This window comes from Anomalospiza imberbis, chromosome 3 (genome assembly GCF_031753505.1).
Source record: "Anomalospiza imberbis isolate Cuckoo-Finch-1a 21T00152 chromosome 3, ASM3175350v1, whole genome shotgun sequence".
Lineage (NCBI taxonomy): Eukaryota > Metazoa > Chordata > Aves > Passeriformes > Viduidae > Anomalospiza > Anomalospiza imberbis.
In genome coordinates, this window is record NC_089683.1 from 6,987,129 (window position 1) to 7,010,194 (window position 23,066).

The window sequence follows — 23,066 nt, forward strand, 5'->3', positions numbered from 1 at the left end:
GCCTCTCCTGTGCTTTTAGTGCTTTCTGCAGCTGGCAGCCTGACAGAGAGGAGAGTGGAGAGGGCAGCCTGGATCCAACACAGAATGGGGAGAATGGCGGCTGGGACTGAGATGCAAAGTAACAGCAGAGTAAGGGGGGACAGCAGGGCAGGTGAAGGCCTGGAAGAAGGAGGATGAACAGAAATAGAAAAAATGCTGGAAAATAAGCCAAAAGGTAGACACTCTACAAAAGATGGTGGAGAGGGTGCAGGAGAGAAGGAAGGAAGAGGCTGAAGAGAAAGGGTAATAATTTCCCACCTGGGAAATAATGTCCCCCGTAATTCAAAGGTGGCGCCAAATGCTGGCATCCTTTTGCTTCCCAGGAAACTGCTGTGAGGAGGGAAGGCACGTGAATGTACATGTCCATGTAAATTTTACTTCTGCATTGTAACACTGCGTGTATGTGGATGCACCTACTGCCTCTAAAGGGGGCTGGACAACTGGGCTCCATATGTTCCTTGTTCTTCAAGCACTTGACATTACAGCCCTAAAGCTAAAACTCTTTATTTTGGAGTACCAAAAGAAAGAGTCCTTGGCTTCCTATTGGGAAAGACAATGAGGTGTGCTTTTATTGCAAGCACAAATGGGACACTAAACAGGTAGACCACAAGTAAAAATAGATGTTGAGTACTGTAGAAGGAAGAGAATGGAGTTGGAACCTTAATTAACTCCTTCTTTAAGTACCAGACAGCAATCAGCACAAATTATGGAATAGTTGCTTTTGGCTCTTGAAAACATGGAGTCTTTGCTTCCCTGCCTCCTCCTCTCCCAACAGCTGCAAGAATCCAGCTGAGACTAAGAATGTTGGGTTTTTTTATAGCACTTGTAAAAATCAAGTCCACAATCAAGTAGACAAAGAAAACCATCATGAAAGGAGGCAAACATCCGGCCTCGGTGTGTGCATGGAGCTGGCTGGAATGGAGCCTCTTCAGCGCAGCTGAGAGCCTGCTCAGCAGTCTGAGCTGGCAGCCTTCAACTAGCCCCTAATGAGCCTCATCAAACAAACAAACAGAAAAGAGGCTTCACAAATTAGTACCAAAGACAAGTGCTGGATGATTCCTATGGTTTTGTGCAGTGCCTACATCCCCCTCGCCTCTGGAAGTGGGGGCGTCTGTCCTAACGTCACCCCTCCAAATGTGGGGCACCTGCTCCAAGTGGGACATTTACCCTTCTCCTGGGGCCTGAAGTGCAAAACTGCTGCATCTGGAGATGAGCCCCTTGGGTCTTTGGATAAGATAAATCACATCTTGAGGTGCCCCTACCACTGAGGACAATGACCTGTTCAAATTCTTTGCACAGTTGCTGTCTCCTGCTCATGGGTTCTGAGAAGGCCTTTAGTTCAGGAGGCCATTGCCAGGACGAGGAGCGCAGCCCACCAAACTGGGCTTCAAGAACATCATCCCACTTTCTTGTGTTTCACTGGGTTATTGATGAGCAACTTTGTCCTGCCTGTCTGCCTGAGGTGTTCTTCTTTCTCCTAATACAGCATCTCATGTCAGAAATTAAATGTTAGCATTTCTCAACACAATTAGGGGTATCCATTTCTCACTCAGCACTGCACCGTATTCCTCAGTAAAATTTGCATGTGATATGAAAATATGTAAGGAACAGCATATGCTTTCCTATGCCAAAGTTTCCTTCCTCTGGCAGGAACTGCAGAAACTGCAGTTATTAAATTCCCTTTTTCCCCCCAAAGAGCTCTGGTTTGTAATAAGAATAGACTTGAGAATGATTCTTACATAAAGCCAAACAGCACAATTCTGCCTAATTATTTACCCTTGAAAGGTGACCTTGTAATCTATCTTCTGATGCATTTTTTTCCTCACTGTGAATCTTTGCACAACTGTCTTCATGACAAATATCATTTGATCTGGGGACAGCCCTGTCTGGAGTGTTTGTATCAAGAGCCTTTTCCAATAAGCTGCAGCTCCTACCTTAATGAGAATAAGAGTCTTATGACAAATACAAGGCTTTCAATAGCAAATACAGCTTCTGTGCAGCACACTCAGGTCTCTCCTTACTGAGGAATAAACTGACAAATTTTGCTTCCCTCCAGTTTAAAAGTAGCACAGACACTGCAGTGTTTGCATAGAGGAACAGGCTTTGTTTCAGTCTTGACTCCTCTCTCAGGAAGGAGTGTTGGAAAGGCTCCAGGGAAGGATTTACCCCAGCATCTTCTGCACTGAAAAGAGGAATGGGAGAGCCCAAATGGGACTTTTTTATGTCTGAAACTGAACAAGAAAATGCAATTTCAAGACACTGCTAACATGCTCCAAACACTTGCAGTACCTTGGACCAGGCTGGACCTGGACCAAAGCAAAACCCTCTGAAATGTAGAGGTTGTTGCATTCTCAGCACCAGCTGTGTCACTCCATGGATCTGCTTCTGTTGGTCTGCTACATGAACTGTCTGTTCATGTAGGGCATAACCCAAGAGTGTCAGGGCAGGGATGAGGCAGGTGGAGCTCTGGGGTCTCAGCTATTGCCAAAAGGAGATTTCATGACCAGGGTGACATGGGGATGTGTCTGCAAAGGAGACTAGCAAGGAAAAGGCTGTAGGGCTGGAGGAATCTGAGCAACTCAATGCCATCTAAACCTGCAGCCAAGCCAGACACCAAAATGAGTCTGGGAGCTGTTGGGAGGAGAGGAGATGTTGACATGGGACATGCAGAGCTTAGGGAAATCAACTGCTTACAGAGATAGGTCTGCAGCACGTTAGACATTTGGGATAAGCACTCTGGACAGAAAATACAGAATTCACAGAAATCATGTAAATTCTCAGCTGATTTTAGCTTTTACAAATCCAAGCCTGGGCAGATGAGGCTGCAAAAAAAACTGGGATGGTCCCAGTTTCTTCAGTCTATTTCCAACCTGCTTGCAGACTGAGCTCAGCAGCACTTTCCTGGACACTCATCATGAGCTGGATTCACATATAGAAAGCACATCCAGAATCACGCCTGCAGGTTATGGCAAAGCCCAGCTTTATTTAGTGAGTCCTTATCCAGCCAGAATTAGCATCATCTTTTCTAAAATAAATCTGAGGAACAAAACACAGTGTCTAAAGGCAGTGACCAATGAATCAAAGTGAATTGCTGATGAAAATGTAGCTTGGGATTGTTTGGCAATGCAGCCCCAGTGATGTCAGCTGAGTGCAGTGAAATGGAAATAATCAATCTTATCCTGCCTCACTTGCTGAAGCACTGACTTGGCATCAAGTTGCACAAAGCAAAACTTTAGATTTTGCTTTTTGATGCTTGTTTTCACTTTTCTAAAGACTCCTGGAAATCTTGAAAGAAATTTGATATTTTTGGTAAAAATCTTCCTTTCCTTTTTAGAAAAACTTATTTTGGATTGTATATGATTTCATGAGCTGTGTTGGTCAGTCTCACTTCATGTGTTCTGGCAACAAGAAAAAAAAAAAGCAACTTTACCGTTAAACTGGGTCTTCCAGCTCTATCCCTGATTGACACGCAAATTTTGAAGACTGATTTACAAGGAATCATCTGTTTGGTGGAATGTAGCCAATCTGCCAAGCACTGAGGCCAGCATCAGGAGTGGATAACAAACACTACCCTGAGCCTGCACTTAAAAATGTGGAAAACCTAAAGTCTCTGCACAGACAGTGAGTGATATTTCCTTCCTTCAGACTCTTAAAAGTAGAGCATCATCCTGAAGGAGGAGAGAAAATGAAAAGGAAATAAAATTTACAAACTAACCAGCTAGCCTTTCCTTTCCATACAACAGTACAATAGCACATTTCTCTCCTCGTTTTCAGATGGACAAACTGTGAAGGCAGCTGGAGGCTCCCCAACCCAGAAACTCCATGACTTTGCTGACTCCAGGTGCCTGGTCTGTCTCACACATAAGCAGCATCCTTGGTGCTGCACCTGCCTTAGTGTGTGATGCTGCAGCTCTCCACACCTTCCTCACCCACCTCTCTCCTTCACCTGATGCTTTTTCTGGCTCATCTTTTCTTCCTTTCACCTCAGCACCTTGCATTCTGAAGCCAACACCACACCACTCTGAAATGCAACTGTACTTTGTACCCAGCAGAAACTTCTCAGATAATCTTAATGTATTTTACTGAAATTTTTCACATGACAAGGCCTGAAGTGATTTCTCTACATCATGCAGCCAACACACTCCAGTGTGTTAAGCCACTGCTGGGGACCCCAGGCTTTCCTTATTTATTACAGACATATTTTTAACTCCAACTCATGATGCAAATTTTTAATTTCTTTGTCATAAATTCCTCCATTTTTGGTAAGGTAAAAAATAAAGAAAATTTAGCCTTGTCCATTGGCTGTTTTTAGGCAATCCCTTTCTCTGTGTCAAGTATGATTAAGTTTTTAGTTTTCTTGGGACTTTCACTCCTCTTTAGGAAACAGTCTCTTCTTTGAGTTCACACCAGCAGGATTACAAACATTTACCTTCACCTGCATTTCCAGTTTCATCATGAACACAGAATGTACATAAAATTACATTAATGGTACTATGGATGCTGAATTTATGTATTGCAGCCTCCTTAAGACTTAGCAAATATTGCAAGTAGTCATCCAATATTTGTTTTATCTCCAGAGTTCTCCACTTGGGGCCAAAACTGGATAAGTGCAAGGTGCCATGTGGGATATGGGTGTTTATTTTCATCAGAGAATTCACCCAGATATGTTGCTTTGTCATTTACACCACCTTAATTCCACAGCACTTCAGAACCAAAGCATTCAGCAGTCCTACAGGGCATATCAGCCTTACTAGTTAATAATTCAATAATTCATGGACCATTTCTTATTCTCTCTTTGTCTTTTATTTATTGTGTAGGAAAATATTCAGCCCTTGAAAACAGTATCTCTGCAGGGAGGCACCAGCATGGGAAGCTGTGCTTAGAGTCCCTTCTTTTACACAGAAATGTTAAAATTCACCCATTTCTCACTGAAATGTAAGAAGAAAGCTTTTACTGTGAGGGTAATCAAGGTCACCCAGAAAGCTGTGGAGCCTTTATCCTTGGAGACACCCAAAATCCCACTGAACACAGCCCTAAGCAGTGCTTGGAGCTGACCATGCACCGAGCAGGGGCTGGATCTGGTGACCTCCAGAGGTGTCTTCCAACCTCAACAATTTTGTGATTCTGTGAATTCCGCACGATATGAAAACAATACACAGAAAAAGTTCTTTAATTTGTTTTCTGGGGGCTGGAAGCAGCAAGCAAAGACCTCTGACCTGAATGAGGATACATGAACAGCACAGCAGCATTTAGCAGAGACCAGCCAGGATGGGTATTCTGTGTTCTGAGTGTAACAGTGCAGAGCTTACGGGGGGGGGTTCTAGAAATGGCAAGCAGTGCTAATTTAGGTGATGAATCTAGAAAAGACAATGCAGGAGCACATTTTACACTCCCAGAAGGGTGGGGAAGTGGAGGAGCATTATCCTGCAGCTATAAACCACAGCTATGTATCAATACAGCACCTTGGCTAACACCTGTGTGTACAGGTTACCCTGTACCCAGAGCTGGGCTCTTCTCTAGGTGACCTTACATGTTTGCATAATACACTTCTCCTTGTAAGAGGAACTCTGGTGTCTGTCTCAGGGTTTAGTAATTCAGCAATTTTGGAAAGGTCAGATCTGGAATTTAGCCTATTAATAAAAACGTAGGCAATTCATCGCAGGCTAAGTGGTAATTTCAATTTAGCATCAACCTGAAGGCACATACCTCATCCTTTTAGCTGGCTAAATTTATCATTAATAGAAGCACTGAAGTAACCAATGTCATTGCTGGCAGGTCTACCATCAGGATCAGATGATGAATATAATTCCTGAGCTGCACAGAGGAAGGGCAATCAGTTTAACATGGAGGTGTAAATAAATGCAAAGGGTTGGCTTTCCAGACTAAAAAGAATGGAGAGTGTTAGATCTGCCTTAGGCAGCCAGTGGTTCCAACTGAATGTTTTTGAGGCTTCTCTTAGTAATTCTAGTGGCATGCTCACATGAACATGCCTTTTTCTTGTGTTCAGGTATTACCATAAATCAAATTGCTGCCTAAGTTCAGAGGCAGGAGTATTGACTTACAAAAACATGGGAAAACAGCCTGTAATACCAGAATACACAAAAGAATGGAAATGCTTTAATTCTACAAGTGGAAATCAACATATATAAAGGGCTAGATTTGCTCTTTTTAAATAGAGGGGAAAGGGGGCAACAGAGAGATACAGGTACATCCCAAAATTAGATCTTAGCTGGGTTCAGGCTCCTCCTGAATCCCCTTTGTCTCTCACTGTTGCCTACAGGGATGAGACAGAATATCAAATCTTCCATCACAGGCACCTCAGATGATGCTAAAATGAGGTGGGGGTGAATTCCCATATAAATAATGTGCTCCAGTTGTCTCATCTTGGGATAGGTGAGTGATTAAACAAGGTTTTCCAGAATCCTGATTGACATGTCCACCATAAAAGAGGATTCTTGATCCTGTAATAAACAGAAAACTTCTCTGTAGCAAATACATCACATCTCATTCCTGTCAGCCATTTCAAATCATATAGGCACAGTTTTCCCCTCAAATTTGTAACAAAACAACCAACAGCAGTCTTTAACACTGAGATATAAACATCTACTGTGGGCAAAATTAGTATTTTTCTCCTGAAATCCAATCTGTAGCATATAAACAATAAGTGGACCTTTTTATTATACTCACAGTGAGATATTTAATGGAAAAAAAATAATCCCTTGACTGAAAATGTTTTGGTGTTTTTTCTCATCCTGAAAGAGTAAAAAAATACTGAAAGTATCAATCACATTTGCAAAAAGGAAGTTTCCCCAATAAATGTTTTTTGTAAGATCTGTAAAATCGCAGTTATCATGGCAAGCCTTTTAAAATGCATTGTTTGGTGTTCCTCTGGATATCCCTTCGGGCGTTCTGCCTAGACTGACATCTTGTCCCTGGAAAATTTTAAAGGAAATGAAGCTTCACAGTTCTCAGCAGGAGAATGTTTCAGTTGAACAAATGCAAGCAGATTCACAGTCTAGGAATTTCAGTGGAAACGTGGTGATAATTATACAGCAATTCCAGCCTCTTCAAATAGTTACACCAGTTTATCAGTAAAAAAACACATTCCCCCAAATTGTTAAGATTGTGTGAAAAGGTATATGTCTACATTTTAAACATTTTTCCTTTCTAGTCTTAAAGTTCTCATATGATAGAGAGTTTCTTATATTTAGAGCTGATATTTAGTCCCTCCTGTTATTTGCAAATATGTAAATGAAAGAAGGATTCCTGTCTAGTGCATTTAGCAGATGAATTTTTTTTATACTTTTATTATGAATGACACAGAAGATTATTGTAGTTCTGACTCAGTGACCTCACATAGTGGGAAGACACATGAATGGGAGTTGTCCTGATGTGAGAGGCATCTGGACAGAAAAAAGCAATTGTATCCCACACCAAGGTTCCTCCTGAAGTCTGTTTAACATTCAATCAGACTAAGAGTAATTACTTTAATTGTGTTAAGAAATTTCTACACAAATGAATCAACATTCATTGTAACAAAAGGCTTTCTGTATTTATTTGCATCAGGGCTAAGCACCAGAATTAAGACTATGGAGAAACTGTTATTTTTTTTCCACAAAGACAGCATTTAGCAGAAACTAGAAAATGAGGAATTGTTGAGACACCAGCCCTTTATACTTGTACATGTAGGCTGAACAATATGCTAGACTATTCCCATGTCAGAATGCCCTAATGTATTTATCAGCTGCAAGACAGATGATAAATATCAGTGGGAATTGTCAGTTTTCTGATACTCACTGGCTTTCCCTCGAACTTTGTGTTTGCACTGGGCATAGTCAGTTTTCAGAACAAACCTTCCTTCATCATAGAAGTTCTAGCCACATAAAAAAACTCAGAAATAATATTTTGCTCCAAGCATGATATAAACAACATCATCACTTCACTAGATTTTTTCCTCTCTTTTTTTTTTTTTTTTTTTTTTTTTTTTTTAATGCAACATGTGTAGATGAGCATTCAGTGCAGGACGATGAAAAAGCTTAATTCCCTAAATACTTAGCAAAGTTTCCCATGAAATTTCAGCCAGGGTATTAGTCATCAGAGCCCATTGTCCATTTTCCAGGAAGACTCTGAGTAAGATAGATTTATGACCAGGTTCTGCTAATGCAACAGTAAGAACTGAATATTAATGATTGCCAGTCAGTTTGAATTAACCTTTCTTGGAGGAACTTGAGTCAGTTAGGATCTCAATTTATAATTTGACTTAATGGCAGTGGGTTTGGCTTTAAAATCATTTATTATGCCAGTACTTGGATATTGCAGGAATGGAACTCTAAAAAATTTGATTTGATCACAATAATATTAGTACATTAAGAAATGATATGTAAGAAACAGCACTGACACCACAGATATAAGGAAGAATTTAAAGACATTTGAGTTGCCCTAGGGTGTTCCTGGTCTCCCATATCTGCTCCAGAGTAGTGCTTGCCTCTCATGGGTTCTGCTGGCTCTATGTGAACAGCTAAAGACTCCTACGTGAAAGCAAGTGGATACAGGCTTTTTTATTTACCAGTCCTGTGGGCAAACACTGTAACATTTACTTCCTCGTGAAACAAATTGGGCAGCAGGAATAAATTGAAGAAGAGCTTTTATCCTGTGGTTTCCACAAGCAACCCATCGTTATGTCCCTGCTTTTCCTTTTCTGTTGTCTGTCTCAATCACAGACAGGTAGCACTTTGTGTCTCATCAAGAGCCTGAAACAAAACAAACACAGAACTCGTGAAATGTTCTGTCGCAATGGAACATTCAAGAGGATGTTAATCATCAGCTATTTAAGGTAATGACAGCAGATTGATAATTTTTCAGTATATAAGCCTGCCAAAGCCACATTGCTTAGTCTCCATGACCACCTAGGAGGGCACAAACCCTTCCCGTCCCTCACTTCCACTGCATCACATCCTCCAGCAGGAAATTCATCTGACCTTGAGCCAGCTCCACAGCCCCTCTAAATTTCTCAGTGTCCCATGGTGACAGCACACCCATCTCAGCTCATTCCAGTGCCCAGATCAAATGCAGATAGTGGCTGAAGCTGAAGGAGTAGGACATTGTCTAATACACAATTCCAGTTGATAAAGTTTTTCTGTCCTTTTATCAGTCCTAATCACAGCAGCAGGGTTGTTATAAAAAGGGGACCTGTAATTTCTTCACGGTCTACTCTGCTGCTTTGCTGAAGGACAGCCTTGGGAGAACACTGTTAGGCCTTTTTTGTGGGTGAAGTATGCCAGGGTATCAGTCTGTCCTCAAAGGAGGACTGATCTGACCTCATGCACACACATTCCAAGTGCCCCAATTTATGTGAAATGGTCAAATTCTCTGTACGACATGAAACTCTCTTTGCCTTTCATCAATATCTGCCTGACATAGCGGGTGGCATGGTTTGTGAAGGTAAAGGAATGTCTCTGTAACCAGAGTGGTAGCTGCATAGACCAGTTTCAATGGGAAAGGGGCTTTAAAATCACACTTCGGTATCACAAAAGAAGTGATCCAATTTGGCATACCATCTGCTAAGTGCCTTGTTACCAAATATCAGCTGGGGAAAAAAATCTTGCAATGGGTTTATGTATAAATAGAAGATGTCAGTTTGGAAGCTTGTCAAACCAGCAGTTTTCAAGAAACTATTTGTAGAAGAAAGATGTCAGCTTCCAATTTTATTTTTGTTCTCTTGAAGATGTATCTTAGAATTGACATGATTTTTTATTCTTTGCAATTAAAGAGCAATCAGATTCCTTTTATGATAGGGTGTTTATTCCTCCTTAGTAGAAGTTTTGTAGTAATTGACCTATTTTCTATATAATTTTCACAGCTGAAGTGAGATAACCCTATATAAAATAGTATTGAATTTACTTATTTTCCTATTCCTTACACAGATGAACAGAGACAGTCCTATATAAAATTAAACCCTACTATTAGTATTCTTCATCCTTCTAGTGTTCATTTACTCATATAAATCCCACTGGTAATAAGGCAATTACACCACAGATGGTAGAGTTCAAACAAATTAGATTCTTCTCTCTCCTCACAAATAGCTTCACTGCACAAACTTCTCCAGAGCACGTACGCGCCGAGCCCTCATCTTGCCACTCAATTGCTGCATAACATCACCAAAATGCTCTATTTTATCTGCATTTCCTCTTATCATCTATGCCTCTTCACTGGCTCCTTCACTTGCCTTAGCTGATCCCTCACAGTCAGATACTCTTCCCTCGTTGCTGCCCTCAAAATGCAAGCCAAAGACAAACATCAGGTGCTCAGTTACCCCCAGAATGCTTTTCCCATGTTTTGCATCTCTTCTTTCCAATCCCCCTTCCACTCTGCCACCTCCCCACATGTGCAAATGCCTGTGCCTTCCATACCCTCCATTCCTCAGAACACAGACCATGTTTCCTTGCATGTCCATTGAATGGGTTTTTACAAGGAGACTTCAACTCTGGTTGCATCAGGGGTTCTATTATGCTGGACAGAAAATAATTGATATCTTCATGAACAGAGCAAATCCCTTCCCCTGCAAGTTTTTCATAGATAGATTTATTCTCACTTCAGCAATCAGACCAACTTGACTGCTGGGTAAATAAGAGGAGTCTTGCCTTGCCATGAAGGAGAGCTGAGGCAACCTCTCTAAATATCGAACAAACACTGATAAAGCTTGAGGAGCTGGATAGCCACCACCATCAAACCAAATTCCAGAGCAGTGCAAAGCCAGAAAGGTCCCAACATGAGATTCCTCTGCTGAAATTGCCTCGGAACACATTGGTGCAACAAGAGGAACAGAATTGTTCTCTCTAATTCTCTACGTCTTTGGGTTGGGTAACCTCAAGTTCTGGATCACTTCCATCCAATTTCAGCCACAGCAGATGCCCAGTCCTTGGGATGGGAGTGGTCCAAGGTGAATGTGCCTTTGGACAATCTGCCCATAGTGTTTGTGATTTAAATTCATAGGACACATATCCTCAGAGTAAAAGGGACACCTCTAGCTGTTTTTATGAAGGTCAGAGGAAGACAGAATGACACCAGATCTGTGTATATCAGCTGAATCAGAAAAGAGGTGGATAGAAGACAGCTCAGGCATCACAGAGTGAAATAATGAAATTCTCAAACCAATATTTGATTGTGATCTTAATCAAATATTAAATATTCAGCATATTCTTATAAATAATTTTAGACATAGGGGTCAGAGGAACTCTTCCCTGCAAATACCAGGTTTCATATTAAGGGCAACATCAGATATTTATCACACTAAAAGAATTCACCTAAGAGAATTTTTAATTCACTATATTTTACAAACAGTTTTCTACTTTTCAGGTGATTGGATTGGTGCTTCCTGCATTTTGTGAATGAAAATTTACTTCATTATTTTAAATTTGCATTAAATTCTTCCCTTTTTGGAAGGAGTTTCTTTTATTGACAGAAACATCTTTCAGAGCCTACTTCCAGAACCTTCTTGCTGCTAAGGTTATTGCAATCATAAAAAATATAATCACCCTTCTTTCATTTATACAGAAATCTTGGCATGGAAACCCAGAGAAGGTAAATATCTGCCCCCAAGGTTGGGATATGGAAACTAAGCTCTACCCACAGACTGACTGAGAGTTTTTTAACTTAAAGAAGTTGTAGTATCTACTGTCCTCCATCTGGAAGATATTTGCAGTGCTCTGTATGCTGTATACAACCAGATAAGGAGGCAATCCTGAAAGACTAAAGACGACAAAAGGATGGAGGATTTGGGATGCTAACATGCCCAGACAGTGAACATGGAGAAGAACTAATAAAACCTGCCTGCTCTGGGAGTTGAAGAACTTTATTAAGGTAAAGTTTTACAGGGAAAAAAAAAAAAAAAAAGTTGTGAAGGAGACAGAAATAAATGAAAATGAAAACAGGAATAAGCAGAAAAAAATGGAAGTGGATAATTTATTCACAAATACAAAATTTAAAGTGAAATTGCTGAATAGACCAACTGCCACATTTCTACTGTGTCCTGGACATATCTTTGCTGCTGTTTTTTTTTCCTGTTTGAAGTGAATTTCTCTCTTCGTTTCTTTAGTTGTTTGGGGATATTCTTTTTTTTTTCTTTCTTTTTCTTTTTTTTTTTTTTTTAATTTACTTCTTGACCACTGGTTATAGTTACTAGAAATTACTTCTAGTTGTTTTTTACATTTAACTTGGTAGTAGCAAAGTCTCATGGCAGCCAACAGTGAGTATATTCCTTTGAGATGTACAGCCAAGTGTGTTAAAGATGGGAAGTGGACAGTTCCAGGTGTCTAATAATAACATCTAAATGATATAATTTGATGCATACATTATATATTAGATAATAGCTAAAATATTCAGTGCAAGCTTTTATTTGACTTAACTGAGGCATTACATTTTAAGGTGGAGGGGGAAAGCTGGAACTGATGTAAAAAGGGGTCATGGCATCTTGAGAAACTCCAGGGTTACAGAAGACTTCTGGGACCTTGTCATGGAGCAGGGAAAATTCACATGATGGCTTTGAAACTTTCCTTCTTTTGAAAACTAATGATAGGTGGAAATACTGTAGGCAAAGCACTGAGCTTTAATACATGGCAAAGTATTTTTCCTGTGAAATGCTTTACCATATGCTCCAAAAGTGAGAAGGACAACTAAGAATGACAATGTCAGAGCAGGAAGGGCTAATGGTTGGCTGACCATTGCTTAGAGCACCCAGGGAGGCAGCAGCCAGCTAAAGCAAAAGACTTTAAACAGCCAGACCCCATTCAGAAGTGAATGGAACAAAAAGTATCAAAGGCTGCTAAGGAAATATTTCAGCAGCATCCTTTCCAGTGCCAGGATTCTGGGTCTGAGAAGGAGCATCACATTTGATAGAAGTTGGTGCAAATTCAGTTTCCCTCATGCTGCTATAGACCTGAGGCATGAAAAATCAGCGTTCCAGATGGACAAAAACCAGCAAGAAACCAGTAACACAACCACGAGCCTTCCTCAACCCACATAACTAGAAAATAAGGAATACTGTTACCAGCTGGAATGTATACGTTTAGGAAGAAAATTAGCATGAAAGACAGGAAAAAAACACTGCAAATAGGTGTTCAAAAGACCAAAAAGGATTGATACCACAATTCTGAAAAACAGAATTTCCAACGCATTTCCTTTTTCCAACACTGATTTTAAAGCATAATACAGGGAACTGTTAGATTTATTACTGCAAGTGAATTAGATGGAAATAGAGACAGAAATAGAAGTACTGATGTTACAATCTGTCTACTTGACATGTACACGTATAAAGGAAAGGGTAATACTTAATTTGCGTTGTTTCTCAAATGCTGAAAATTGAAAAAAGTTATATTTGGGTAAAAAGAATGGCTTGCAGGGCTAAAAATACTCAAAAGTTTTAGGAAGAAAAAAAAAACCCACTAAAAAAAGTAGGTAAGCAGTCAGATGTGCAATAATGCAGAGAAGTCAAATGTTTTTAAAAAACTTATTCTATTCTGTATTTTGAGAGAAGCCGAACACTTATCACTTTAGCATGGCAAAGTATTATCTAGTCCATGAGTTACTCAGGAGTCTATTATACCATGGCTATAAGAAAGAAAATTCTCTAGCAAAACAAAATATCTTTATATCTTGCACCTGAGGTAAAAAAAAAAAGAAATGTTGGCTCAGAGCATTGTGCCGACCTGTTTTCTATTTTCCATATACCTGGTACAGGCACAGTTTGGAATTATGGAGAAACTAAAACATCCTAATTTTCAGAAAGTGAGCAGGGATAAGTCAAATAAAAAAAAACCTTCTATAACCCCCAATAAATTAATGGAAAATGTGACTGGGCATTCATTTATCTAAGAGAGAAGTAAGGAACATGGATATAAGTACTGCCTCTCAACAGTGTCTTTTGAAAAATAAATCACACCATATAATCCTGATTGCATCCTTCAGAACACTACAAGTTCAGCTGATAAAGGATACAGTAGAGATATAATGTGCTTAAATTTCTGCAATACTTTTGTCTGAGCACAGAACAATCTCATGAAAATATAAGAACATTACATCAATAATAAATTCCAGTTTAAACAGATTAGACAACAACCCAATCTCAAAAAGTAGCCACTAATGTGAAATCATTAAATGGAGAGATTAGCTGTCCTTTTTTATGAGATTGGGATGACACATTCATTGAGCCAGTAAAAATATCTGCTAGTAAATTTAATAAGAATAGGCAATTTGTAAATCTCCATTGCAGAGCAGGCAAAAACAGGGATTTTGATTTTTTAACATTTCTTTTTTTTTTTTTTTTGTTTTTGTTTTTGTTTTTGTTTTTTGAACTGCCACAATGTATCTTCATGAGCAAAGGCTGCAGTGCAGGTGTACAGACGAGGGCCTGTGGAGCCACAAATACATGTAGGAGTTCTGGGTGGGTGTTCATGGAGCAAATAAGAAATCTGGGAAAGAAAAGTTAATTGCTCATATGTCATTGGCAAAACTGAGACTAGAATGTTTGATTTTCACATTTTATAAAGAATAGTGAAATGCAGAGGAACATGTTAGTGGGAATTCATGTACTGTGGATACACGCTTCCAAAATATGTGAGAAAGCTATCTTATACAATATTAGAAGAAAAGCAGGAAGGAAAACAGATGTGAATATTCAGAATGAGTATTTAGCCAGGGACTGTGCTCTTAGCTGATGGTGGAATCCCAGACTCTGTCTCTCCAGATGAAGAAATATCTTCCTTCAAGGTTCGGTGCAGCAAAAAGTAAAATTAACATAATATTTGAAGCTCAACACAGGCAGAACAAAAATCAATGTCCTACTAGAGACATTGAACCAGGTAAGGAAGAGATCTTGTTGCATGGATGTCATGGGTAGTTTGCTAATCATTGTGCTGGCAGATTTTAAAAAGACACATCTTTGTCAGGGCAGTCCTGAGCACAAACACAGCCTGGGTGGAAATGGATTGAAGCAGCCCTGAGGGGAAGGACCTGGGGGTGTTGGCTGATGAGAGGCTCAGCAGGACCCATCAATGTACACTTGCTGGAGCATCTCTCCTGTGGAGACAGGCTGAGAGATTTGGGGTTGTTCAGCCTTGAGGGTTGAAACCTTTAAGCCCCTTCCAGTACCTAAAGGGGCTCCAGGAGAACTGGTGGGAGTTTTAACAAGGGCATGGAGGGACAGGACAAAGGGGAATGGCTTTAAAGTGAAAAAGAACACATTGGATTAGATATTAGGAAGAAATTCTTTACTGTGAGGGTGATAAGGGACCGTCACTGGTTGCCCAGAGAAGTTGTGGATGCCCTGGAAGTATTCAAGGCCAGGCTGGATGGGGTCCTGAGCAATCTGATTTAGGCAGAGAGGTTGGAATTAGATGACCTGTAAGGCCCCTTCCAACTCAAGCTCTTCTATTATTCTTTGGCCTTAAAAATGGTATATGTAGACCGAGAGGGGCAGAAGAAATCTCTCCTTTATCTATTTATATTCTGAACTGGCTAGAACAGAGCCAGTAATGTTCTACAAGCTGAAAAGCTTCATATTTCCTTAGCATTGTTCCTTGGCTGTGTCTCACATTTTCATACTTCCAGAAATAAAGGACAACAAAAATGTGACTGAAGCAAATGTTGCTGAAGAGAGAGTGGAGGTTTTTTCCTGCCCTCATAGCTGTGTTTTGGCACCAAGGAGGAAAGCTAAAAAGCTGTTGGTGCCCTCTTATCTTAACATTACCATCCCAACCATAGGCAGCTTGCAATGAAATCACATTTTCTAGTGTGCCATAATGTTACAGCAAATGCTGCCATTCAGCTGGGAATTCCACTGCCCTCCAGCCAACAGTCAGGAAATTCCCAATAGGATAATTGACAGTCTACTGAGAATTACACAGCTATAAATAGCACACCATGGGTGCCTGGTGAAAGGATGATAAAACACAAGTGCAAGTTCAGTATTTATGAAGTCATTTGCACCACAGAGAAGTATTTATCACTGTGCTTGCAGTTTTTATATTTTTCCTTCTCCAATACATATAGAACAGGGAACAGCCAGCTATAAAGAACTGTGAAATATGATCTTTAAGAAGTTTGCTCTCTCTTTCATTTCTGTATTTTTTCTCTTCCTGCTCTTTTGCTAAAACTCCTGCAGCACCATTCATATCTGATCAATTTTATCCTATCTCTTCCTCCAAACTGCTTTCCCATCAATAAACCTCCCCTATTCTTCGGATCATCACAAAAGACAGAGGAGGATGGGCGTTCTTTACACGTCTGTGGCTTCTGCTTTTGGGAGCATAGAGACACAGAACTCAAAATTCCACTTCAGTAAAGAAATTAATCCCTCATTTTCCATTCTCAACATCAAAGAGACAACTTGAAGGATCATATGGTTGATTAGAGAAGAAATGCCTCCCCGTGAATGATACAGAAAAGATCAGTGAAAATTTAAATATTAAATGCAACCTTCAGGAAGGTTAAAGACAAACACCAGCAGACATGGCTGTTATTTCTGCATGGACAATGTGCCCTTATCTACATATGCAGTGCTTCAGAAGTGTATGAAACATAGATTATAACTCATGAAAATGAGCATTAGCCCAAATACATCAGTGTTTTTATATTCCCATATACTCAGAAGAAGCATACAATGGCAGTGGAAGGAATCTGAAAATGTGCACTATTGAAACATCCCTCCAAAATAAGAGTTTCCATCCTTGCTACATGAAAGTTGATCAAATAATTACTTTGGAGTTCTGGTCATAGGAGCCTTTGAATCTATCAAAAAATAATTACCATTAAAAAACACTCATCTTTTACTGACAACAGAAGCAGAAATGTAATCATTAAGAATGCTTCTTAAACAAATGCCACTTCCCCTCTCTGACACAACAGCACTCAAGCTGCTCTTTGGGGGAAAATAAGAAAAAAGTTAGTTAAGACAGACTGGGACCTTCATGTTTACTTGAGATCAGTTATCCTAGTTTCCTGAAAGCATGATATGACACAGTCACAGAAAATAAAAAAAGAAGTAAAAAGAGGACACAATATTTTGTTTCCATCTTAATCCACTGCAGAGAACAACCACATCACATTATCTCCAATGCCATAAATAGAACCTCACATTTTAATGATTATTTCAGCTCAGCATCGACCATGAGGTTATGTCTGATTATCTTTGAGAAGAATCAAATCTGTACCTGATTGGGTATGTCATTGCACATTGCTTGCATTTGGGATGTGGTTTCCTACAAAACTCAGTCAGTAACGGGCAAGAAAAATAAAATAATAAATAAAGGGAAGAGAGGGAAAAGGCAAATAAGTGCTAACAGGAAAAAAAGAAAGAACACAAGTTTCACATTGCAAGCAGGATTGTGATCTTTCTCAGGCTTGGGAGATGTGATAGAAAACAGATCATTCTTCCTCATTCTGTCCAGTGACAATGTCTCCCAGAACAACACAAGCCTCAGGGTACCATAGACCATTCTGGTATCTCAGGAAATAAAGGGCCTTCCATTTCTATTTCATTCACCTGATCTCAATGTCACATTAAGTCCTCTAGGAAAAAAAAAAAAAAAAGGATATTCTCATTATTTTCCTTACTTGTTTCAGTTGATCAGCTTTTCTTCATTCACTTCTGATCATGGTCACCAGGCATGATCCCAACATTGCTCCCAGGTGGTATCAGCAGACATTTTTGCTGAGGTACATTAAGTGTGTCCCCATGCACAGGGCTAAACAGTGGCAAACCTGCCTGCTCAGAATTGTCTTTAATGAGAAGAATAATAAATTACGGAGACTCAGTTGATGTAAGGGGATTTATTAGACTAATCTGACTCAACTGTTTATCTGAGTCATTCAGATAAATCTTCTAATTCATAATTTGTAAGAAGTGAAAGTTGCAATTTACCTCTTCTCCACTTATTGCTTTATCTTATCCATTTAATTGGAGGTTGGTTTCATGTCAGGGCAAAGACGTTTTCATCTTCTGTGCTTACATAGAATCTTTCACAAATGCATTTCTGATCTCATTCACAGATTTAATTAGCTCAGTGTCTACTTATCCAGATACTTCTATGGTCTTTGTTATTCTAAAAAGTGTGAGCATGTAAAAGGAATAAAAAAAAGAAAGATTCAGCTTACTCAGACTGTATGAATGAAATCCGTGATATGAAGTTATAAAGTGATTCACATTTTCATTATTATCAGTCATAACCAGTCAGATTTCCTGACAGAAACTCATCAGTTTCTGTGAGTATTTTCAATGCTCATTCTGAGGACTCACTCCAAGAAGTCTGGCCCAGAGAAAATATTTTCATCATGGTGAGTATCAGTCAAATATTATTTCTGTTCCTTCAACTCTTTCTGAAAATTTTAGCCCTGCTATTTAGCTTTTTCTGCCTCTTCAGTGCACTGAGCATCCAGAGAGGGAAACAGTTCTTATTCTTTGACTTCATCACAATCTTCCACATACATTTAAGGATGTGATTAAGCCAAGTCCTCCTTTCCTGACCTGGTCCTCCACAAGGCTCTTAGTTTTTTATTAATAACATAAAACTGCAGTAAGTAGGAGCTGGTTTTGAATGAAGAAATCTTAGACAAATGAGGAATCTTTTACTTGCAGTCAGACCGGTTTTTCTATGCATTAAAAATAGTACAGCCCAGACAAAACACTACAGGCATGCAAAGGAAAAAGAGAGAGATATGAATAAAACAGAATTTAAAGGAAGTCACACCACATGCAAATAACCAAATCTGTAAGTGATGCTCTGAAGAGAGAGAAGCTCTCTAAAACAGTTTCAAAAGTGGAAAAGAGGCCAAACATCGACTATTTTTGCATAGTGTCAGTTTGCAACTCATCATCAGGACAGTGCAAGGGAGGATTATGCAACTCCTTCAGGATGGTTATCCTGTGAGGAATGTAATTAGAAGGGCTCCGCTCTCAAAGCCTGTCAGTCTTGAGAGGTTTTCTCAAACAGAGATAGCTACTACCCATCCTAAAAACAGGTCAGGGCCATGGAAAGGGAAAGATTACCACGGGCAGTCAGAGAAAAGGCATCCCCCCTCACAATAGGGTCCAAGGAGGGGCAAAACCCTACAGTGCAGAGAGTGGTTCTGCCATCACTTTGGTGGCAGCAGTGGGATCGAAAGAGCAGGAACTCATATTAACAGCTGGGAAAAGACCAAAGATACGTGAGGGGAGCAGTGTTTCCCCTTTAAAGAGGGAGGGCTTTGTGCACTGTAGACCTGCATATCCTATAGCTGTGGATCGTGAAACAGAGCTGAGGCTGTGTTTGCTTTCACAAGGTAATTGTTTCAGTAGCAGTGTTATGCTCCTGACTAGTTATGCAGCAAGTAACTACACTGAAACCAGATGGCAGTCTGGGCTTGCAGGACCAGAAGCAAAAATGAATTTGTGTGCACAAGCTTCCTCCAGCATTCAGGTACCAGAGTACTTGGCAATGTGCTCAAGTTGTTCTTCTCAAAAGACTCCAAGGGCTAATGCCAGAGTAGGTGCAGATCCTGTGGTGCATCTGTCTTCCCAAATGCTAGACTGAGATCACAAGGCACTCAGCTAAGCTGCAGGTGTGTGAGAATTTCTTTAATTTTTCAGCCACTGAATATAAACCAAAACTTTTTTTAAAAAAAAATTTTCTCACTCCTATTATTCAAATGTGGATAAATTTTCAAGCTGAAAGGCTGAAGGCCATTATTGTGTTTCGTGGACCATTGCTTTTGATCAGAGAAATAAAAGATGTAACCTAATTGAGCCATTTGCTCCTGTAAAGAGACCACAGCATGGGAACAATAGCTGCTCCTATTCATTCATGAAGGTGCTCAATATATGGACTTAATGAGCATGAACAGCAGCTCTGTCTTCACAATAGATGGTTCTGTTAGTGATCCATAAACCATGCAGAATTCCAACAACATGCTCCAGCAAGAGACCTCTATGAGCCCATCCTATTTTAATGAATTGATAATAAAAGTCATTCTCCTTGGAAGAGAGAAATCAGAAGGTATCTGATCATCTGTGCACCGATTTGCATATGCTGCTGTAATGATAATTTCTCAGCCATGCTTTGGGGTGAGGCAGCTCCTCAAAGAATGGGAACAGAAGTATGGCCAGTGTCACTGTACTGTGTTGTTTAGCTCAGAGAAGAGAGTCCAGGACTTGTTTTCATCAGTGAAACCAATCAGGCTGACCAGTCTCCTTTCCTCTTCACTACCCAGTGTGCATAAACAAAATTTCTTGTCTCACACACTCTGTGTGTGGCTACTCAAGTAATTCAGAGACAGATGCTGCAGGGAAAGCAGACAGCACCATCAGGCTTCCCTCTAGGAGCATCCCACCTTCTCTGCACTGGGAAAGCGTGAGCTGTTGGGCACTACAGAAAAACAGAGTTATGGGCTAATGATCATTTTCCCACCTAAGAACCAGCCCAGACACTAAAATTAATCACAAAGGCTCTTATTTATGCTGGCCTGACCCTGGCTAGGTCCATTCTCACACCAGCTGGAACTGTTAAACCTATGTCCATCAGGGTGTTAGGATGTTCTGCTTCAGGATGCTGGTTCAGACAGTGCTATCCAGAGTTCCTTTCTGACTCTGCTGTCAGTGGGCAGAAGAAATCACAAGTCTCCTACTGACAACTGCTACCAGCAGGCTCAGTGTGTCCCAAAGAGCAGCATCACAAACAAGGTCTTTACCACACAGTGGTCCCAGACCAAAGATAATACTCAAAACTTCCTGGGGGTCTGCAAGGCTCTGAAGTTGGTAAATTCCAGGGGTTGTGCACAACTAAGAAATGATCAGCTATTTTTAAAACAAAACAGGGAAGGCCCTGAGGAATTTGCTAACTTAAAATAGAAAAGAAACACCTACACTCACAGCCTGTTTTAGATCCACAGCAATGAACTAATGAAGATGCTGAAACACAGAGTCCCCCTCAGAATTTAATTTTAGTGTCTTAGCTAGTCTTATTTCAAAAAGAAAGACTCTAAGAACAGAAAATCAAACACCACCCACCCCCTTTACTACATCTGTGTCAGAACTCCCACTAATCTCCCTTCCACTTGGCTCTAAGCTTCTCTATTTCCTGATTAGAGGGGAGGGATTTTCCCATTACCACCTGCATATTACATCCTAAAGATGTGGAAAGTCTCGAAACAAGGGGCAGCACTTGTGAGCCTTAAGTGAGATATAGGGCCTAAACTGAGCACCTTCAGCTCATCTCTGTGCAGGGACAGGATGTGGCATCTGGGTCCCCTCTTTGATTCAAGTGCTTTGCATATAGATTTGTGTTGTTTTTTCAACTATTCCTCCTAAATATGTACTGGATTCCCAGAGGAAACTAATGGAGGGATGAAGGAAGGATTTGAAAGGTTCCAAAAGATCTTTATCCATTTGATGCTGGTGCCTGGATCTGACAGCGCTGATGAGTAGAAGGTCTGGGTTGTTCCTTGCTCCTCATGACACTGACACCATAAATGCCTGACTTCATCTTAGAGGCCATGGGAGGTCACCTAAAAAAACATCATCTACACCTGCCCCAAGACAATTTCTGCCTAACAAAACACAGCATGGCACACACAAGAAAAAATCTGATGGAAGATGCCTGAGGGAACAAACCTTATGAGGCAGATGCTAGACTCAATGAGTGGTGGAAATCTCTCAGACATGGACAGTGCTGAGGGTGGGATGAGGATTCCAGCTGCTCTGGAAGAGCTTTAGTGCTGAAACAAAATATGTTCCGCTGCAATCAAACCTGCTCTTCTTGCATTCACCCAGGGAGTAATTTAATCCTTCCCTGCTGCTCAGCTGAAGGGGATTCTCTCTGTCTCTTCATACAGAGGGGTTTGAGGGTAACACCTGACTGAGCCCTCTCAAGGGGATCCTCCCAGAGTGGACGGTGTGGGCTAAGGAAAAGAGGAGGAGAAACACAAATAAATCTACCTATGCATGGATGTATAGGAAGATGAATATGTAAGATACACATTTGTTATGTATTAAAAGTTTCAGAAGTATTCCAGGCTTCTTTCCTCCTAGCATGAAAAAATTATGTATTAATAATGAAATAGTGTATACCTTAGCTGTACTCCCCCATAAACACATTTACTTGGCTGTATCTTGAAATTTTAAATACTAAAGTGAAAGGCTTGAGACCTATTTTTTCATCTGAAACTAATTGTCTTAATTTTACCTCTCTTTTGGCTGGGAGACTGTCAGTCTCTGGTTTTGCTTCTTAGAATACAACTTTCTCTTCATACCTGCAAAATGAGGCTGTAGTAACATAAGCACAGCAACAGTAGGCAAGACCAAACTGCCTCCAGAACAATCCAATGTTTCTCAAAATGCTCAATAACAGATGCTTAGCGAACATGTGAAAGAGAATAGGCATATTAGTTAATCCTGATACAATCTATTATTAATTTAGGGAATTGGAATTTCTGAGGTGGTAACAGCACCCCTATCATCATATTTAATAGTTTTTAATGGCCCTTTCTCCCTGCTAGATTTTTCTCCTCACCCAATCATTTTTAACCCATGTAAGGCCATTTTTTGTCATCGCAATTATTCTCCAACAGTAAGGCCCATTGTTTTTTTAGGCATTAGGTGAAAAAACACTGTTAATTTACTAAGTTTTTCTTAACTGTTCTGAAATAAAAATAATTTGGTTTTTCTTCTTCAATTCAGCTTTTTCACAGCATTCATTATTGCAGGTTCCTCCATCATATTTTCCTTTCAGCCATTTCTTCTTCATAAATTTTCACTCTTTTTCATTCTCCTTGAATAACATTTTTTGTCTGTTTCTAGGCATCTTCATGCCCCATGTTTCTACTATTTTCAGGTCTAAACAGCTCCTTTTCAGAATGGGCTCATTGGTATTCTGGATGTGGGCAAGGCATAGATTTATACAGTGACATAATGATCTGTTCTGATTCTTTTTTCATTACTTTTCTAATGCATCCTAACATTTTATTTGCTTTTTTGACTGCTGCCAAGAATTAGGATGAGGTTT